Source organism: Pelophylax lessonae (genome assembly GCF_965119305.1).
Source record: "Pelophylax lessonae genome assembly, chromosome: 4".
In the NCBI taxonomy this organism is placed as follows: domain Eukaryota; kingdom Metazoa; phylum Chordata; class Amphibia; order Anura; family Ranidae; genus Pelophylax; species Pelophylax lessonae.
In genome coordinates this window covers 91894411-91916178 of record NC_138771.1, presented here as the reverse complement: position 1 = coordinate 91916178, position 21768 = coordinate 91894411, and the positions used below count along the sequence as shown (strand labels likewise).

At 41.7% G+C, this 21768-nt stretch overlaps 1 protein-coding gene across 4 annotated transcripts in view; it reads left to right on the top strand.

Moving 5' to 3' along the window:
• Nucleotides 1–21768, top strand: part of MYO5A (myosin VA) — a 391043-nt gene that overhangs the window by 62227 nt on the left and 307048 nt on the right. The window lies entirely within an intron of this gene.

Below are 21768 nucleotides of genomic sequence, written 5' to 3'. Positions count from 1 at the left end.
TGAGCAAATTTTCTTGAACAAATTATTTCCAATTGCGAATGTGATTTTCATTCGGGAAAACTCGTGCTTGGCACAAAACAAATCTGTTTAATATGTCTGGGATTCCATTCAAGTAGTAGGTCTGGATGAAATTTGAATGGCTTTTAAACAAAATTTGTTAATTCATTGAAGCAAGATAGAATGTTTCGAAAAAATTTTTTTCATAATTTCTGCACAAACCTTCTAACAAAATGTTACTGGTGTGTGGCCAGCTTTAGGAACTAGTCAAATATTTAATATCATTCTGGGAGATATTTATTGAGTAATTTCTTTATCTGTGGGGATATGTATCAGATGTGTTTAAATCGGGCCTTGTGGTTTAATGGGGCCACTAGGAGCGCTTACGTCTATTACTGTGATCAGCAAGTGTGTATAATTTTTAGATACGTACAGCATGCTGGTATTATTGGTTTTATATTTTCCACTAGGGGCTTAGAGTTAGTGGTTTTATATTTCTTTTCCACCCAACAGCTTGGTGTTTGGTTATCTCACGCTAAGAGATGCAATGGGGTGTCAGGGGATAAACTCATGGTCTCAAGTGTTTGCTTAGGTTCTTTTGAACATCAGGAGCTTAGTAACAGAGCAGAAGATGCATACATAGCATTTTAGATGTGTATAAATTACATTACAAATGGTATTTAAGTTATAATGCCTGCTTTTATTAGTTCAGAGGAAACTATAGGAGCTGCGGATGTGCAGCTGTCTACAGATCCTGAATGTTGCGGGTATATCTTCTTACTACTCTTACCAGTGTTTTCTAAAAGTGGAGGTGACTTTTTTTGTCCCATGCATCACAAAATAGCCTTTTTTTCTTTCAAACCCTTTATCGTAATGCAAATTAATTCAGTTGGGCATGCATATTCCTTTTCAGACATAGTCCGGTCCAGAACAATGTAGGCATACATTTTGATGCATGCAGTAGACAAGAGTAGAAATGTAACATTTCCATAAATGTTGAAGCCATGAGAGAAAAAACCTATTTTTCCCTATTTTTTTTTTTCTAAAAAATTTAGCGTGCAGTAGGTTTACTAATTGAAAGTCATTTTCTTAAACTGGGAAAACCAGTTTACTGACTAGACTAGGTAAACAGTATGCTGTGATGTTGGCGAACATTAGGAATCATTTAAAAGTAAGGAAGATAAACTGATTTTTCAGACAAATTTATCCTCTTACCTGTCGATTAAGGCTTAAAAGGAATATTCTCTACTGTATCCCAACAATCACCCAACTGTAGGAGGTACAAGATAGAGTCCACAAGCAAACTAAACTGGAGCCATTCCCCTGCCCTGCTAGTGGCATAACTGCACTGGGAAGTACAGTGTTACTTGAATTGTATTCCAGGATTTTCTTACCTTCAGCTGAGGAAACTTGCAATAATTTTAGACTTTTTACATAAAGTCTCAGAAATCTTCCATTAGGGTCTTCATGTTGTATAGTTTAAAGACCATGTCATAGATACAATATATTATTTATCATAGTAAAAGAATATATTCCACATATCTATCTTTAAAGTAGATGAAGTTTTAAGGATGAAGAACAAATTGTCTTCAACCATCTGAACATAAACTATCAATTAGACAGGGGAAGTGGGGTCTGTCCTCAACTTTTAAACCTAAAGATATCCATTAAGATATTAAACAGCAAGGGATAGAAGATGTAGTTGTGTGTGGGCAAATTAATGTATGAAGGTTAAAGGTTCGCTTTGGTCATGAATGGCCAGATCTCCTACAGATCATACCATCAGCAGTTAAGAAAAGGAAAAACCTAGCATAAACCTGTATAATCCACTTAATTTGGAATGCTTTGTGTAGTAAAGTATTATAGTATATCTAAAGCCAAACATTTTTTGTAGATGAACTAGGGAATAATTCAAATTCATATTAGTTTTTTTTTTGCCTTCTGTGTCATATTTGAAATTTTCCATTGCTTTTCCTGTAGACCCAACAATAAGCAAGAGAAAACTTTCGCTTGTTCACATGAGCTTTAACATAAGTAATCTGAATGCGTATATCACATTCGGGTGGTGAAAAGCGATGAGGAGGTGTTGTGTAGGCTGCATTGACCCCTTGACCATTGCACTAGTGCATCACAACTAAATGCATTGCACACAAATTACAGGGTGCTTGCAGAGCAGCCCCATTCACTTGAATGGGTTGCGTTTGGCAGGCGCTACACCCGCTGAAAGACGGGAATAATTCCTCCCTCAGGAGTGAAGTAAAATGCTGCGGCATCCTCGCCTGCTTTCTTTGCGGCTAAATTGGGGGTAGCGGTTGGGGGTCGGTGAAAGCACAACTCAACAACAGGGTTTTACTTCTCCCTCTCTAACTGTTAGTGTGAGCGAACCCTTCGGCAGTTATTACTGTAACAAGTGTCCCCATCTAGTGCAATGCAATATTCTGGATTACTCCTCACTTTCAGTCCTGGTGACTATGATGACCATTAGGGTGAATGTTCCCAGCAAGAACACACACTGGAAAACCTGACATTCCAAATCATAAACTCAACTCAAAAACTTTTTTTGGATAAAATAGAAGGTTACAAACTCTCAGGATTCTTTGGTGGTTTGTGTCTGTTTTGGTGAGATTTCTCCCTATATCTGGTATTGGAGAGACAACTATAAGAAATCTCACCAAATGAAGGGGATAGCTCTCTTTTTACAGTTGTTGCCGGTAAAAATTACCCCTTACGGATATTTCTCCTTGTATCCTGTTCTGGTGAGAACTGTACCAGAACTATTACATTTTATATCCCCCCTTATTGATTATTTAATTTATCTATACTAGCATTGTTGCTGTTGTGATACAGTCCATTAACCACTTGCCGACCGCCGCACGACTATCTACGTCGGCGGTCAGCCCCTCACAGGCAAACTAACGTAGGGCTACGTTGCTTGCTTGTGAGGGTCTAGGGAGCGAGCGCGCGCCCCCTCGTGGTCATGGACCCCCCCGCGCGTGTGACCAGCGGACCCGATGTCCGCCGACCACTCGGCGATCGGCGGGGGAGAGGGAGAATGTCAGGCAGCTTGTGTAAACAAGCTGCCTGTCATTCTCCTCGCTGTAAAGACACTGATCACATGGATCTACTATGTAGATCCGTTGATCAGTGTCCTTACAGCTCAAGCCACAGCCAATCACAGTAGAAAGCACGCCCCTAGGGACACACACAGCCCCTCCCTCCCAAATAAAGTTAACCCCTTCACTACCAATGTATTTTTACAGTAACAGTGCATATATATAGCACTGATTACTGTAGAAATGTCACTGGTAACCCCAAAAGTGTAAAAAATGTCAGTCAAGGGTCCGATCTGTCCGCCGCAATGTCGCAGTTCCGCAAAAAAAATCGCAGATCGCCGCCATTACGCGTTAAAAAAAAAAACAACAAAAATGACAAAAATCTTTCCCTTTGTTAGTAAACGCGATAACTTTTGCGCAAACCAATCAAAATACGCTTTTTGCGATTTTTTTTTTTTACCAAACATAGGTAGCATAAAACAAATTGGCCGAAAATGTTAAAAAATTTTGATTTTTACATTTTTTTTTGGGGGGAATTTCATATAAAAAAATGTGAAAAATATTGCTATTTTTGCAAAATTGACGCTGTTTTTTTTTTATAGCGCGTGATCAAAAAATCGCACAGGTGATCAAATACCACCAAAAGAAAGCTCTGTTTGTGGTAAAAAAAAAAGGACGCCAAATTCGTTTAGGTACAGTGTCGCACGACCGCGCAATTGTCCGTTAAAGTCACGCAGTGCCGAATCGCAAAATACCCCCTGGTCGGAATGGGGGTAAAATCTTCCGGGGCTTAAGTGGTTTTAAACATGCTTGCAGCAGGAGCAATGTATCATCCCTATCACATTTCTTTTGAGCTTCCAGTTTTAGAAGATGACCTTTCATTATGACACTTCCCTGTAATGTATGAGAGAGAATAACAAGGTTATAGGAAGTGAAATCTGTCACGGGCAGTTCTGAGTGTCTACAGGCCTCAGCTAATTTTATTTCTAACAGTTTAATGATGGCTGCTTTGGTAAGCCATGGTTACGTCTCTTTTAATAGGATGTTGCATGGTTTGATGCTAAATTCTAGTAGTGGCGTCATTGATCCCACTGGGTTGTCTTTGGTATTGGGTTTTGTAAAATGGAGAGCTTTTGGCAGAATTGACTGTTTTCTCAAACTAGACATAAGAGCTGCAGGATTCTGGAAAAACATGAGAATCACAATTTTTTTGCTTAGAATAAAGATCACGATTATGACTCTTTGCTTAGTTTTGCTGGCAATATTAGTTGCTATGGCAAGATACTGTATGTGTATGATTAGTACTGATTTCCTGGAATCTTTGGTGGTGTTTTATTTAGTGATTTTCAGAGAAAACTAAAACATTCTTTTTAAGCCTTTGGGGTCAATTCACTAATAAGCATGCATTTATTTAAAGTGGTATAATAGTGTAAAAAATTGCTAGCAGGAATGCAAGAAATAAATGCTAGTAATACAAAAACATACTCATTATGTCTCTTCGACAGTAATAAGACACACAGTAAATATTGGCAGCTCACATTTGAGTAGATAAATCACACGGCTGGGATCAAGGGTGTCCCTTGGATGCTAGCATCGGTATCTGTTTTGTGGCAGAAAAGTAGGTTAAATGTAGCCTGGACCGGAGGGACCGGTGTTCTATCAGATTACCGTTACCTGTCAGATCGTGTAATGGAAGGGACATTCTGACCATGCAGCCCCAGACCAGGACACTCTAGCCACCACATTTGACTGTAGGCAAGACACACTTGTCTTTGTATTCCTCATCTGGTTGCCACCAAACACACTTGACACCATCTGAACCAAATAGGTTTATCTTGGTCTCATCAGACCACAGGACATGGTTCCAGTAATCCATGTCCTTATTCTGCTTGTCTTCAGCTAACTATTTGTGGGCTCTCTTGTGCATCATCTTTAGAAGAGGCTTCCTTCTGGGACGACAGCCATGCAGACAGATTTGATGCAGTGTGCGGCGTATGGTCTGAGAACTGACAGGTTGACCCCTCACACCTTCAAACTCTGCACCAATGCTGGCAGCACTCATACGTCTTTTTCCCAAAGACAACCTCTGGATATGATGCTTAGCATGTGCACTCAACTTCTTCGGTCGACCATGGCGCGAGGCCTGTTCTGAGTGGAACCTGTCCCGTTAAACCACTGTATGGTCTTGGCCACTGTGCTGCAGCTAAGTTTCAGGGTCTTGGCAATCTTCTTATACCCTATGCCATCTTTATATAGAGCAACAATTCTTTTTTTCAGATCCTCAAGAGAGTTTTTAGCCATGAGGTGCCATGTTGAACTTCCAGTGACCAGTATGAGAGAGTGAGAGGGATAACACCAAATATAACACAGCTGCTCTCCATTCACACCTGACACTTTGTAACACTAACGAGTCACATGACACTGGGGAGTAAAAATGGCTAATTGAGCCCAATTTGGACATTTTTCCTTAGGGGTGTACTCATTTTTGTTGCTAGTGGTTTAGACATTATTGGCTCTGTGTTATTTGGATGGGACAGCAAATTTACACTGTTATACAAGCTGTACACTCACTACTTTACATTGTAGCAAAGTGTCATTTCTTCAGTGTTGTCACATGAAAAGATTTAATAAAATATTTACAAAAATGTGAAGGGTGTACTCACTTTTGTAAGATACTGTAAATAAATACAGTATATTGTTCCAGCACTAAAATCCACTGGAGTTGGTAGGAGTGTGCAACCCACCGTGATACATACCCAAGTCCGAGTCTAAAGTCCATATAGAGAAAAATTGAGCACCAAGCTACATGTAGGTCATAATTGTGAGGTCAGAACCACATTGGTGTATTAATCTAAATTCAACAGATTCCACTGGCATCTTGGATTTTCTCCATGTCTGCTATTAGAATGGAGTGTTTTTTTTTTTTTTTGTTTGTTTTTTCATATTTGCATCAGTTTTTCCAAACCTATATATTTGTTATTGGTTACTTGGTGCCTGACCAAAATGTACCTGTATATATTGAATCAGTGGTCTCCAAACTGCCTGGAGCCTAGATCCTCTGGACGGGGGCGGAGGTGGAGTGCTTTATTAGCTTTGTGTACTCTGTTGAGCATTGCATTGTGTTATTGCATAAATATAAGGAAACAAAAAAAATAGTCAAGAAAATTTAAATGTTTTTGTTTTATATTTTTATTAATTTTATATAGTTTACAAATAGATATCTAAAAACCTGATTTGTAAAAACCTAAAAAAAAACAAAAAAACAGCAAACACAAAAAAGTGTATGCTCTAAAGCCTGGTACATACTATGTGTTTTTTTTTTCCATTGAAGCGGGTTGAACGAAAAAAAAAAAAATGTTTGCTCCGGTCGGAGTGGCTGTACTAACGATCCGACGTTAGTACAGCGATCTCCTCGCTGAGCTGTTGTGTTCTGACACCCCCCCCCTTCCTCAGAGCGCTGATCAAGAGCCTGGTCGGCTTCTGGTTTTCTAGCATGCTCCTCCGACAGAAGTCAGACCGGCTGCCATACACACGGGCCGATTGTCGGGCAGTTTTTTTTGAACCGCCCGATGTCGCCAGCATTCGGCCCATGTGTACAGGGCTTCAATCCCCATTCTATTTTCATAATCTGCCACCTTGCTCCTCTTAAAAGAGAAAAAAAGGGACAGTAAGAGGGGCTGAGATCTTCTAAATTGGAATGCATAAAATTATTTAAGTAACCCACCCTGCCACATACCCGCCCTCCCCCCCATATCTTCTCTTACACCCCCTTTCCTTTCCTTTCCTCCCACAGTTTTCCCAACCTCCACCTATTACTTGTGTTGTGAAATTACAGATCATCTCAATGTGATAATGATATTATTGTGTGAGGAAAAAAGGTTTGGATTGTGTAGAAGTCTAAAAATTCTCCCCCTACCTCCCTTCAGGCCCTAAATGGGCATTGTACATTTAGTGAAGAAAATTTCTAGTTTTTATACTGTTGTGGAGCAGAGCTTTGCAACCCCGTCGTGTAACAACATCTTCAGGACCTGTACCTTTTTATGTCATCACTGATAGCTCTTACAAACTGGGCTCAACAAATCCCAGGCACCAGGCCGCCATTGCGACTAGAAACTGCGCCCTGGCGCCTGGGGTTTTTGTCAGTGACAGGTGCTTTTCCTACAGAGTGAGCTGCAGGGTCGTACCCGGGAACCAGGAGGCAGCCTGGGCTTTGTAGACCCTCTGGACACAGAGCACTGCTTGGCTGCGGCAGCGGGAATGGAACAGAAAGAGAGCGGTGCAGCAGCCGCTGACTCTGTGGGAGGAGCGTGCAGCCAGCTGAGAAGTCCAGCTGGGGATCTATTTATCATCCCCACTGCTTCTACCGCCCTCTTCCAGGGTATTGTGGGAGGCGGTGGGAGGCTCAGGAAGGCGGCGACCTGGCTCAGAAACATGGGGGATCTGAAGTTGGTGGTTTTTCGGCACTGGAGAGCCCTGCTTCTCTGGCTGGAGAAGAGGCTGAGCCTGGAAAAAGAGGTGCTGAGCCAGGAGCAGTTCATAGAAATGCTGGAGAGATTGGAAAAGTGTGAGGAGGTAATCCCCTGCCTGCTAGCATGTCCAGCCCAGGCACGCACTGCACACAGCAAATTGTTTTTTTTTTTTTAAATCGAATGCAGAATCTATAAATCTCTGTTTTTTAGATTGTTTTCTTTCTTCTTTTTTTTTCTTGCTTTATCATATTCTATTTTTTCCCATAGCAGGCTTGCTAAGTCTAGTAGTCCTCCAGACTTTATATTGCACAGTTCATTTGTTATTTTCCTTTTGCGGCAAGGAAGGGGATACAGGCAATTTAATGTTAGCCCCATAATGAAATCGGGGGGAGCACTAATCCCATGTGCAAACCTACAAAAATATACAGTATATGTATATATCGCTTAGACCCTGTGCAATGTATCAAATATTACCTAATTCATATGCAAATAAAAAAAACTATATATCCTTCTCTAATAAAGTGCCTTGTGCTAATAAAAAACAAAGTGCAAGCCACTAATAGATGGGATTAGCGCTTGCCCTGTTTTTTCATTATAAGAATTTTTGATGTGATCAAAAACAGGATAACAGCGGTTTCCTTATCCTATTTTTAAAGCGGTTGTAATCCCCCCCAAAAAAAAGAAAGAAAAAAAGAAAAGCCTGTAAGACAAAGGCATAATGAGCTAGTATGCATTGCATACTAGCTCATTATGAAATACTAACCTTAGAACGATGCCCCCACAGTGCCGCCCGCTCAGCAGAGACATGGCCGACATATTCGGCCATCTTCCTTCCTGGTTCGCGTCCTCCGACCATCTGATTGGCCGGAGGCGCAATGACATCGCGCATGCGCGCGGGAGCCGCCGTTAACGGCACAGGGCTCTGAAGATACGGCACAGGTGGCTGTTCCTTCAGAGCGCATGCGGCGATGACATCATCGGCTGCATTAAAAGTAAATATCTCCTAAACGGTGCAAGTTTAGGAGATATTTACAGTACCTATATTAAAGGCTTACCTATAGGTACAAGTTATAAGAGAGGGTTTACAACCTCTTTAATTTTAATTTTTGTATTTTTTCACGTGGCTGTTGACATCCAGTATAGTCCAGAAGCGCAGATGTGCCTCTTTTAACACAATGTTAGCCCCATGTATGACGGCGTGGCGTACAGCCCTGTACATAAATAGTTTGATGCTGATTCTGGGCAGTCTTGAGAAAGAAGGCTTCCCCCCCCCCCCCCCCAAAAAAAAATGTGCCACCACCCACCCATTGCCCCCGCCCCTATGCGCAGCCTTCTTTACAAAAACAATATATGACCCGCAGAAGTTAAATCTGACAATTCCCCTGAGTGGGCTCGTCGTGGAGTCATACCAAAAAAAAAAAACTAACTTTTGAGCTGCCTCCTAGATTCAAGCCCTGTCGTAGACTGAACTCATTGTTTTTCAGTATGTTTGCAATATTTTAGATTAAAATGAAGCTTGATAAAATTGATAAGGACACTCCAAAAAAAAAAGTGAAAAAGTTTCTTAGGGACATGAACGATTTTAATAATAATCAAGTATTTTGTTGGCAGGCCATTGAGGGTAATTTGGGGTTAGTTTCTTCCCTGGTGGTAAGTCCAACCCCTGGCCTTACCAAAAAAACTTCTACAAGGGTTGGAGTCCCCCTCCAGGTGGACTCATCGAATAGGGTGTCTACTCCAGTTCAGAAGAATAGGAGTCATCCTATTCCACATGTTCAACCTTCTACTATTGAATGGGTTGGTCCCCCAAGGAGAGGCCATAACCGAGGCCGAACCCGACCTAAGGGAAATAGAGGTTCCAATAGGGGAGGTGGTCCCCAGCAGTCTAGTATTCCGGTGCGGAACTCCTACCAACCCCTTGAAAATAGGAACTATGAGGATGAATACCCCCATCCGTCCCCTCGCAATCAACCTTTTTTAGGGAGAGGCAGGGGGAAAGGCCGACATCGACCTTATTCTCAGGGACAACGAGGAGATAGCTTACCACCCAGAGAATCAGGCCCCTTAGGGGTTGTAGAGCTGGATGACGAGTCCAATACAAAAAAAAGGAGGAGGGAATACTAACTAATGGTATTTTTAATTTAAGCTAAGTCGAGTTGTCTAAAAGTGAGTTACACGTAATTGAATCAGGGCCTTAAATGTGCTCCCAAATGTGCTATAGATAAGTTTTCAATACTTATATAGACACACACAAGTACATTAGAAAGCTGAATTTAAAGAAGTATTTTTTAAATAATCCTGTAACCTCTATTAGGCCCCGTTCACACTGGGGCGATCCGACTTCCCGGGGCGACCTCCGAAGTCGCGGTGCGAGCAGCGCGCCGCGACCTCGGATCGGCCGGCACGGACTTCATAACATTGAAGTCTATGACGGTCGCTCCGGGTCGCCCCAAAGAAGCTCCGGACCCTTTTTCTAAGTCGGAGCGAATTGTGTCGCTCCTATTAGAACGGGTCCGCAGCTTCTCTATGGAAGGCGACCTGTGAGGCGACCAGGTCGCCTCACAGGTCGCCCCAGTGTGAACGGGGACTCAGTAATATGAGGGGTAATAGGATGATTAACAGCGGACTGCGGAATAAATCCGTATTCAATCCTATGGTTAGTAATAATCATAGTGTTGAAGTATTTAAAAACTTAGTGTTGGGAGACTTACAGAGGTTGGAACCTGACTACATGGCTGTAAATCGGAACAGGCATTTGCAAGAATGCCTGGAATCACTTGAACAACGTAAAGACATCATCATACGCCCTGCTGATAAGGGTGGGGGTGTTGTTATCTTGGATAGGGAATTTTATGAGAAACAACTCAGTGATATGGTGGGTGATACTGATACATACATCAGATTACCGGGAGATCCGACTCCTCAGTTTGAGAGATATCTCAAAACACTGGTTGAGTATGGTTTTAAAAAACAAGTACTAACAAAGAGAGAGACAAATTACCTCATTCCCAGTGTTTGTCGTATCCCCATCATTTATACCCTCCCCAAGATCCATAAAAGCACGGTTTGCCCCCCTGCCAGGCCCATTGTGAATGGGATAGGCTCCGTTCATGCTAGGTTGGGCCAATATTTGAACACCTTTTTGCAGCCCAGTGTCACTTCAGATAGAGCCTATTGAAGGACACTATGGATCTTTTGTGTGCACTGGATGATGTGTTGTTGGGGGATGACTCGTCTGCCTTCTTAGTGACGGCGGACGTGTCATTCCTTTACACTATCATCCAGCATGATGATGCACTTTTAGCCTTGAATTGGGCTTTTAGTAGGAGGGACGACCTACCATATGAACAGAAAGTGTTCATTCAAAAAGTCCATTTGAATAACAATCACAACAATATTAAAATTGATTATGCATGGAGTGTAAGTCAAGTACACTTCTTAGATGTTCTGATTCAAAGGGAGGGCTTGATGTTCACTACTAAGGTGTACTTCAAGCCTACAGATTGGAACAGTTATTTATCAATCCAGAGTGGGCATCACCCTGTTTGGTTGAAGAACATTCTACGGGGAGGAGATCCTTGATGGAGATATTCCGAGAGTGTATGCTACCCCGAGAGCTGATCTATTGAAGGATAAGATTACTGATCCTGCCAACACTGGAGGCATCATTAATAACAAAGAATTCAGCTTCTTATCAGACTATTCCCAGGACTACCGTAGGGTAGAAGAAATATTTAGGAGGCATTGGCATATTTTACGGATGGATAAGACGTTCGGTCCGGTTCTACCAAATGAGCCATCTTTTATTTACAGGAGATCCCCTAATTTTGGAGACAGGGTAATACAAAAGATTTTAGACCCTCCTGATACTTCCTTTTTTCCTGGGAGAAAAGGCTTTCATGCCTGTGGTCGGTGTCGGGCTTGTTTTTTCACCCCTACTAATGTTAAGAAGAGAAAATAATTTCTTGTGTCAGCCATAGATAGATCCTTTACTATTAAAAATCTAATTACGTGTGATACCACCCACGTAGTTTATGGACTGATGTGCCCCTGCAATAAGGTATATATCAGTCGGACTAAGCGAACAGTCAAGAAAAGGTTTGGGGAACACATTTCTGATATACTAAAAGGCAAAAAGGAGCATAATGTGTCTGCCCATTTTAGGCAATTCCACCAGAGGGACCCTAGGGGCCTCCAATTTTGGGGCATTGAGCGAGTTACTCCATCTTGGAGAGGTGCCAATTGGGTCAGGGAATTGTCCAAATGGGAGACCAAGTGGATATTCCTGACCCAATCTTTGGATCCTCTGGGGTTAAATATTGAATTGGACCTCAATTGTTTCATCAGTAATGCTTGAATAGAGGAGTTTAATATTTACAATGTGTCTAATTAATACTCTTAATATTTTTCATGCTTATTACCCTTTTTTTTTCATTTATACTAGAAGTCAACTATAGTTTTATTGTATTATACCTCTAGGCTTTATTAGCTGGGTGAACATTTCATTAATATTGTAATTAGGCTGATTTATGGTCTATGTAAAATCATTACAGGCGGTCCCCTAGTTACAAACATCCGACTTACAAACGACTCCTACTTACAAACGGAGGGAGACGACAGGAAGTGAGGAGAAATCTACCCATAGGAAGGGAAATTCACTCCTGTAAGAGTTCTCATGGGAAAAATGTGTCTCCACTGAAGCTTCATCACTAATCTTTGTCTCCACAACAACCCAAAATTTTCAAAATCCAATTGTTATAGGGACAGAAAGTGAGGTGAAATCTCCTGAACAGGGGTACAGACAGCAAAACAAATGGCACAGGGGTGTTAACCCTTCCCCATGCTATCCATAATACTTAAAAATTATTTTTTTGGCTGGAGCTAAACTTAAAAAACATACATGTTCCGACTTACAAACAAATTCGACTTAAGAACAAACCTACAGTCCCTATCTTGTTTGTAACCCGGGGACCGCCTGTACAGGTATTTATTGTGATTTTATTTTTGTTTGTTTTTATTGTGAATACGGCTTCTGGGACCTATGAATATGGCACTTTGTGCGGATTGCTGTGAGCAGATATGGACACCGCTTGGTTAAACTAATCGGTGTTGCTATACCTATTTTAAAACATAGGGGGCGTGGTAGTCAGAAATTACTATCATCCACAGTGTGCTTATGAGTTTTAGCGCATAGTGGGTTCATGGCACAGACGGACAACTGTTTTGTTGCCATAGAGACTGCTGATAAGTTCTCATCAGTCTAAAGTGTCACAGCATATGTTATTATTCGATTGAAATGCACAGTGCTATGTGTTTTTGCCGTTCCGCTGGAGTTTTGAAATGTCTGCGGTTAATTGTACGGTTGGTCGTTTCCTTCCGTGCAGGTAGATTGACAAAAGGTTCCCAGCAGCTATGAGTTGGTAACACTGCCCCGCGCCCTCTCGTGATTGGCGGAAGGGAAGCGGAGCAGTATATTAGTGGAGATGCCGTGCCGTATAGCCACGCACCCAGTGAAGAAGTCAGGAAGTGACGAAATGCATCGGTGCATGGCTAAACGGCGTTCACTGCGTACCATAAACAGCGAGGAATCACCCGGATGTGTCCATATAGTCGGCGTGGAGCTACCTTTGGATTGCTGGGCTGCACCAAGCTGATGTGACAATACGCTTACTTGGTTTTATGTTCATGTGAGTGCACCTTTTATATTTCTTAATAAATGTTGTGTTTGAGATGTTATCACGCTATGGGCACTCTTTTTTTTTCTTCACCTTCATGAGCATTTGAGCTGTGGAGAATATATGAATGAGCTGTGACTGATCATCATATGTGAAAAGCTGGATGAGCCTGGTCCATTAAGTGGACAGGCACGGAAAGTTGGTGAGTGGCCACTTTCTCTATTTTCACATGGTGGAGGTTGAAGTGTGACGGTGTATCCCTCTAACGACCACTGATCATCTCTATTTCCAATTATTATTTCACAATTGATTTGGGAAGTTTATTTTATTTAGTTTGTTTATTATGTGCAATATTATTGATGATTGAGTATTGATTGATTATTACCCAGCTTCTTGTACATTTGGATGCAGGTATATTATATCACTATTTGCACTACTAATATCCAGTATTGCTGCTTTTGTAGCAGGAACAGTGATATATTCTTTAAATATTTTAGATTTGCTCACGAAAAACCTAATTTTTTTTTTTCAACAGCCCCTTCAAAGGGTGAGAACTTAGCATCTCCTTTTTAGGAGAAACACAAAGACTTGCTGGTGCGAAAATAAATTCTTTGCTCTGTTGCATTATTTTTTTAGATGCTTCAGACTCAAAGCTGGCAAGGGATAGAGTGTAGAGTGTGTATTCTGCTTTAACACATTAAGAGATTGCTTTTTACCCTCTTGAGATGTACACAATAAATTATGTTCACTTGAATTACCTTAAAGTGAGTGACCATAAAGACCCTAGTAAAATTATTAAACCCCCTCTAAATTGTATTGTTTGTATGACCACAGACTAAAGTGGGCTAGACACTAGTAGATCTTCAAATTTAAAATTTGTATGAAAATTCTCAGTTCTCTCAACAGCTTTCTGAATGTAGTTCAAAAAGTAGTTCAAAATTTGTTTTCTTTTAACACTCAGTTTTGGAATGAATGACCTTTACCAAATGAATACATTCACTGTTAGAAATGTGTTCATCTGAGAAGATGTTTCCATCCTGCTCATTTGAATTTTCTTGGCACTGCGGTAGAAAACTAACATCAATTTGATGGACTACGAAATTGAATGAACATTCTTAATGCGAAAAATGTAACAGAAATCGAACTAAAAATCGAGTACATACACTCCTCGTCTAATGACTTACCTGTTTACCGACCACTCAGACTTACGTCCAGCTTTTTGGGCACTGTACATCATTGTATTGTACAGTACAGGATTTTTGTTGTTTATATTTTTGTTTTCTGTACTTATCCAAATGAAAACCATGGTATTGAGTTGGAGTTTTGTGTTTAGACCTTTTTTCCAGAATACAGTACAGTAGTTAGGAATGCTTAAAATATTGATTACTTGGGCCCCTCGTTTAACAACCAATTCGTTTAACAACCTGGTCGCTGGAACGGAACCTGGTCGTAAAGTGAGGAGAGCCTGTAATGTATAGCCAGCTTTAGCTGCCTTTTAGGAAGGCTGCTCTCCGCCATCTTTGCATCTCAGTGGTAACCATTAAATACTAACTGCAATTGAGAATTTGTTACAGCCTACATTCCCTAAAGCACTTTGAGATGGAGAATGCCGTCCCAACAAACAGGACTACACCATGGGGCCAGGACTGTTCACAGGCAGTTTTGAACTGCTCTGGTTGGATCTAAATAGTTGGACATCAGCGAATGTCATATCATAGGATGTAAAACTAAAATGTTATTATTTTTTATTATTATTATTTTTTTTTTACAATATTCATGCATGTTTGAGAAAGGTATAGCTGTTAGTGGAAGATTTTGCAGTCTATCTTGTTAATTTATGACACATGCATTGTACATGCATGCCAAATAACCCATGGCCTTGTTTGTAAAAGTGTGAGAGATAGGACCGTTTCTTCTTTTATTTGCTCACTATCACCTCAATGGGTCATTATCTTATCTTTGTTTGGGGCAACACAAGGTAGTTCAATCATAAACAAAGCCTTTCCTTTTTTTATATATTCTTTACTGCTAATGTACACCTCTGTGTTAAATTTGCCACTAAATTCTGGTTAAAAAAATTATATTCAAATAGGTATTTTTATCTCAAAATTGTACCTTCTGTTGCTCTCAGGCTCCCCTAAATTGCCAAATTTCTTTTTTTTTTTTTGCTGCTAACGTGATTCCACTTTCTGTTAGAGGATGGTTATGTCCATTCATTCATGGCCCTAGTGTATGAATGTCTAGCTCATTTTCACAATGGGCTGTGGACTATGAACTGTGACTGTGTAGTGTCCATAGAGCAGTGCACATGACCACAGCCAATAAGTAGTAGATGTGTAAAGATTATATTTGGAGAATAAAAATATCTTTTAGCGTCACTTTAAAGCTGAATTCCAGGATTTCAGCCACTTTGAAAAAAGTGCAGGCGCACTATTCGTTAAGCCTAAGGAGGCATGACGTCTCCCGGGGTTATCTTTTTATTTATATCTGACAGGTTTATGGCTGTGCCAGAGCATACACAGACACCCAGGGCTGTGAGAGAGGAGAGGGAGGCACGCAGAGCAGCTATGCCCACCCCTCCCCTCTGCTGCCTATTCAGAGAAGCCTTTGTCATTTGTGAATGAGTTCACATAATACACAGGCTTCTGTGATTGGAAAGGAGGAGGAGAGAGGCAGGCATAGCAGCTGCACCCATTCTAGAGTTAAAGATGCTTAGATCTCTAGCATCGGGCTCTCGATACAGTGACAGCCGTCTTTAGGGAGTGCAATAAAACAGTCAGATGTAAGTAACAATAAGCCCTGGAGATGGCATGCAGCTTTTTGGACTTCATTCATAGTGTGCCTTCAATTTTTACAAAGGAGCTAAATTCCTGAAATTCAGCTTTAAAGTGACTTTAAATGTAAACTATTTATTTTTTTTTTCTTTAAAATAACAAACATGTACTTATCTACTCCGTGCAACAGTTTTGCACAGAACAGCCCAGATCCTTCTCTAATCGGGTCCCCTGATGGTGCTCCTGGCTCCTCCCTACTGCTGAGTGCCCAGCACACAGACAGAAGGACTCAGCCCTGCCCCCCCCCCCCGCTCCTTCGTCTTTGGCTGCTATTGACGGCAGCAGGAGCCTCTGCTCTCGTGCACATCGCTGTATTGATATGGGGCTCAGGTACAGTGGGTACGGAAAGTATTCAAACCCCCTTAAATTTTTCACTCTTTGTTATATTGCAGCCATTTGCTAAAATCATTTAAGTTCATTCTTCTTCCTCATGAATGTACACACAGCTCCCCATATTGACGGAAAAACACAGAATTGTTGACATTGTTGCAGATTTATTAAAAAAGAAAAACTGAAATATCACATGGTCCTAAGCAATGTTCCCTCTAATTTTTTACTGTGCTGAGCAAATAAAAAAATTTCTGAGCGCAAACCTTTAGACTGAGCAATTTAATCAAAAATCATATATTGTCACAAAAAGTGCATGCTGCCATTAACTAATGGGCTATAGTTTGATAGAATATTAGTAAATCGTTTTAACTGTTCAACCAATTTTACAGTATATTATACTGTAAACTTGGTTGTGAACAGTTAATACGATTTACTAATATTCTATCAAACTATAGCCCATTAGTTAATGGCAACATGCTTTTTTGTGACAATATATAATTTTTGATGAAATTGCTCAGTCTAAAGGTAATAGTAATAATAAATGTTCAATAGGCTATTTTTAAGCTGTGGTTACATTTTGGCACCAAGTTTGAAAAGTTTACACAGTAAAGTGAATACATTCCAAACACAGTCCTGGTTTCCTGACAGATATAATGCATACTGTTCACAATTGTGGGGCTACAGTAACACATCCATCCATTATAGAGATGTGTTTGTTCTCAGTGCTGGCAAATTGGTCCTGGCAGCATGAGCTACTGTGCACAGTGCAGCTCAGGAGAGAACTGGGCAGGGTAGAAGAGGGACATTTGGGGGACATGCAGGTGTTCAAGGTTAGTACAGGGGTTCCTTTAGTAGTTCAGGGTGGTGGGAGCCATTACCAAGGCAGACGCACCACCTTATGGTATGGGTATGGCACTAATAAAAGGTTTCCTTTTTGAAAGCCAAATGCACATTTTCACAGTGTTACACCAGCACACAGTATGTTGCAGTTGTAATGAGATTCATTTTGAGTGGTAGCCAACAAAGCAACGCACCTCCAATGCACATATCTTGCAGTGCATCACAGCGCACATTAATACACCACCATGCAATGTGTCACAATGCATTTCCAAAAATGATGCATGCCCATTTTGTGAGACATTTAGCTGCTTTGCCACTGCCAGCCTATTGATCCCAAACTCCCTCAAAATGCCAGGTCATTGCGGACGGCATCCAGCAGTATAGAAGTGTTCTGCTGGCTGAGTGGATCTTCTGGTGTTTGACCAGCCGTGACTTGGCCCCCGCGAGCCCCCCCGTGCACTTACCTCACGGACGGTCATGGACCTGGTCACTTCAGTCCCCGGCTTCCCGCGTCTCCGTCCTCCCGAGTCCCGGCGCCTCCTCCTCGGCCAATGGCATGAAGTTGGCCTTTCGGCCAATCAGGAAGCGGGAGGACCAGCTCCCTGATTGGTCAGGAGGAGGATCCGTGTGACAATGGCGAATTTTCATTCGCTATTGTCACACAATGGGCGTGCTCTCGAGGCGCACGCTCTGTTCCCCGGCCGCCACGTCCGTGCAGTCTAAATAGGTGCGCGGTCTAAATAGATGCTTGCGCGGGACCGTAATTTTCACTGCGCGTCCGCGCATGCGCGCACTTTAGGGGGAACATTGGTCCTAAGTATTCAGACCCTTTGCTGTGACACTCATATATTTAACTCAGGTGCTTTCCATTTCTTCTGATCATCCTTGAGATGGTTCTACACCTTCATTTGAGTCCAGCTGTGTTTGATTATACTGATTGGACTTGATTAGGAAAGTCACACACCTGTCTATATAAGACCTTCCAGATCACAATGCATGTCAGAGCAAATGAGAATCATGAGGTCAAAGGAACTGCCTGAAGAGCTCAGAGACAGAATTATGGCAAGGCACGGATCTGGCCAAGGTTACAAAAAGATTTCTGCTGCACTTAAGGTTACTAAGAGCACAGTGGCCTCCATAATCCTCAAATGGAAGACGTTTGGGACGACCAGAACCCTTCCTAGAGCTGGCCGTCCGGCCAAACTGAGCTATCGGGGGAGAAGAGCCTCGGTAAGAGAGGTAAAGAAGAACCCAAAGATCACTGTGGCTGAGCTCCAGAGATGCAGTCAGGAGATGGGAGAAAGTTGTAGAAAGTCAACTATCACTGCAGCCCTCCACCAGTCGGGGCTTTATGGCAGAGTGGCCCGACGGAAGCCTCTCCTCAGTGTAAGACACATGAAAGCCTGCATGGAGTTTGCTAAAAAACACCTGAAGGACTTCAAGATGGTGAGAAATAAGATTCTCTGGTCTGATGAGACCAAAATAGAACTTTTTGGCCTTAATTCTAAGCAGTGTGTGTGGAGAAAACCAGGCACTGCTCATCACCTGTCCAATACAGTCCCAACAGTGAAGCATGGTGGTGGCAGCATCATGCTGTGGTGGTGTTTTTCAGCTGCAGGGACAGGACGACTGGTTGCAATCGAGGGAAAGATGAATGCGGCCAAGTACAGGGATATCCTGGACAAAAACCTTCTCCAGAGTGCTCTGGACCTCAGACTGGGCCGAAGGTTTACCTTCCAACAAGACAATGACCCTAAGCACACAGCTAAAATAACGAAGGAGTGGCTTCACAACAACTCCGTGACTGTTCTTGAATGGCCCAGCCAGAGCCCTGACTTAAACCCAATTGAGCATCTCTGGAGAGACCTAAAAATGGCTGTCCACCAACGTTTACCATCCAACCTGACAGAACTGGAGAGGATCTGCAAGGAGGAATGGCAGAGGATCCCCAAATCCAGGTGTGAAAGACTTGTTGCATCTTTCCCAAAAAGACTCCTGGCTGTATTAGATCAAAAGGAGGCTTCTACTAAATACTGAGCAAAGGGTCTGAATACTTAGGACCATGTGATATTTCAGTTTTTCTTTTTTAATAAATCTGCAACAATGTCAACAATTCTGTGTTTTTCTGTCAGTATGGGGTGCTATATGTACATTCATGAGGAAGAAGAATGAACCTAAATGATTTTAGAAAATGGCTGCAATATAACAAAGAGTGAATAATTTAAGGGGGTCTGAATACTTTCCGTACCCACTGTATAAGGGGGGCACAGCACGCAGAAGGTTTTTTACCCTAATGCATAGAATGCATTAAGGCAGGGCTTGACAAATTTGCCTGAAATCTAGGAGCCAGCTAAAAAAGTTAGGAGCTAGTTTTTTTTTTTTTTGTTTTTTTTTTTAAACTAACAACCAAGCTTTATTTTATAAAACGGATACTAAATTTACACATAAATAGGACTAGAACCCCACTCTCCTCTATAGCGCAATTGGATGGAAACAGACTGTCTGTCTCTTTCCATCCGATGCCATCTGATCCGATCCACAGGATGGATAGAAAATAGAACCACCATCCGTCTGTTTTTGGCGGGCAGGGTCAGATGGCGGCAGATTACTGCTCCATAGAGGAGACTGAACGGTCCGATCAGGTCTGCCTGAAAAACTGACAGACGGACCTGATCAGACAGCCCGTGTGAAAGGGGCCTTCGGCTGTGGCACGGTGATGAGGAAAAAAAAAAAAGATATATATTTTTTTTTTTTAATAAGAATTGAAAAAAAAAAAAAAAGAAAACATTTTTTTATTTTTTTTTAATAATTAAAAAAAAAAAAAAGAAAATTATTTATTTTTACATTTAAAAAATAAATTAATAATAATAACCACACTCCCTGTCCACTTACCTTTAAGCAAAGGTAACTGGACAGAGAGATGAAGCCTTAAAAAAATTCCCTCTCTTCTCCTCTTTGGCATTGAGAACATGCATTATTCCCGGCCACCACAAGAGGGCGCCAGTTCCCCTAGCTTCTCATCTCACAGAAGAAGGCCGAAAAGCCGGGGACTAAATTTTTGGACGCCGCGGAAGTCCGTGAACTCGAAGAGGAGGTGGGGGGCGCAAAAGGGACAGGACACATCCTACAGGGCACCCCAGGCGCCAGGTCGCTAATTCTAGTCGCAAATGCGACCTGGCGCCCAGGATTTGTCGAGGCTTGCATTAAGGTAAAAAAAACTTTTTGCATTTAGAACCACTAAGTTTTTAGGTGCACCTGGACTAGTACGAGTCACCAGATGCAGAGCTAATGTAACCATCACTGCTATAAACTATGCAGTTCAAAAGTGGATGTATTCGTCCCCCAGGCAAACGGCTGCCTTTTAATTGGTCAAAGAGATAAAGCAGCTTGCCAACTGTCTTGCTTTGTCTTTATTTTCAAACAAAACAAATGCCTAAACAAATGTCTGCTTGGAAACTGTAATGTTGGGTCAGTTTAGTTACATCTTTTTAGTTTAAATGTTTTCACATTGAAAATTATGGTTGTAAGATTCCTTTTCTTCAGATCAGTTAAGACCATTACGACTTTGTCATAGGGCACAGTTACTGTAGAGCAGTGGTTCTTAACCTTGTTGGAGGTACTGAACCCCACCAGATTCATATGCGCATTCACCGAACCCTTCTTGATTGGAAAAATAAAATATGATTTTTTCAAATTCAAAACATAGGTATATATTTAGGTATATATTTATACATAGGTGCACAAAATGAACAAAACCATTCAAGAACAAAACCATTCTTCAACACAGCTGGTTTTATGAGTGTTTCACCAATGGTGTGTGGTTTGCCCTGCTTTGCGATCAGGTAAGCAACTTCGTACGATGCTATGAGGATCGGTTTGTTGATGGGTACAAAGCCGAGAACAGGCAGACTAGACTTTTCATCGAATCTGGCTCTCCTCACCTTGAATTCAGCGAGCGTTGTGTTCTTGTATTTTCCATCTCCATGCAGCTTATGAAGTGTTCTCTTAGTTTTGCCGGTGCTAGACTAGAATTGCTCAACTTGGCATTGCAAATCATGCAGTTAGGAAGCTGACTCCCATCACGTTCCGTTATACATGTGAATCCATATTGTACATACTGTATTCGTCCGACCACTTTCTTTTTTTGCTCGACATAGTTAGTATGAAGGGATTAATATCAAGAAAGAAATCACACGATGTACCATCACGACAGCTACAATTCGACTACTGGGCGTGGCAAATTCCCTGCAGCACAGATAGGCCAAGCGATGTTGCGTGATCACCTGCAGCCAATGAGCGGGGCGTGTCATCACGAATCATATGAGTCGGGTGTGTGTTTTGACCTCCGCCGAACTCCCGAGACTGACTCACCGAACCCCTGGGGTTCGATCGAACCCAGGTTAAGAACCACTGCTGTAGAGTCTCTGGTGGCAGAATCGTCTTATAGAAGTGCTGGAGAGTTTGAAAGCAGAACTAAAGTAGAAGTAGAATAACCTGGGTACAGGCAGGTTCTTTATTGCAGAGGAGACATGCAGTGTCTCTCAGTCACATGTGTGGTGCAATCACTGTT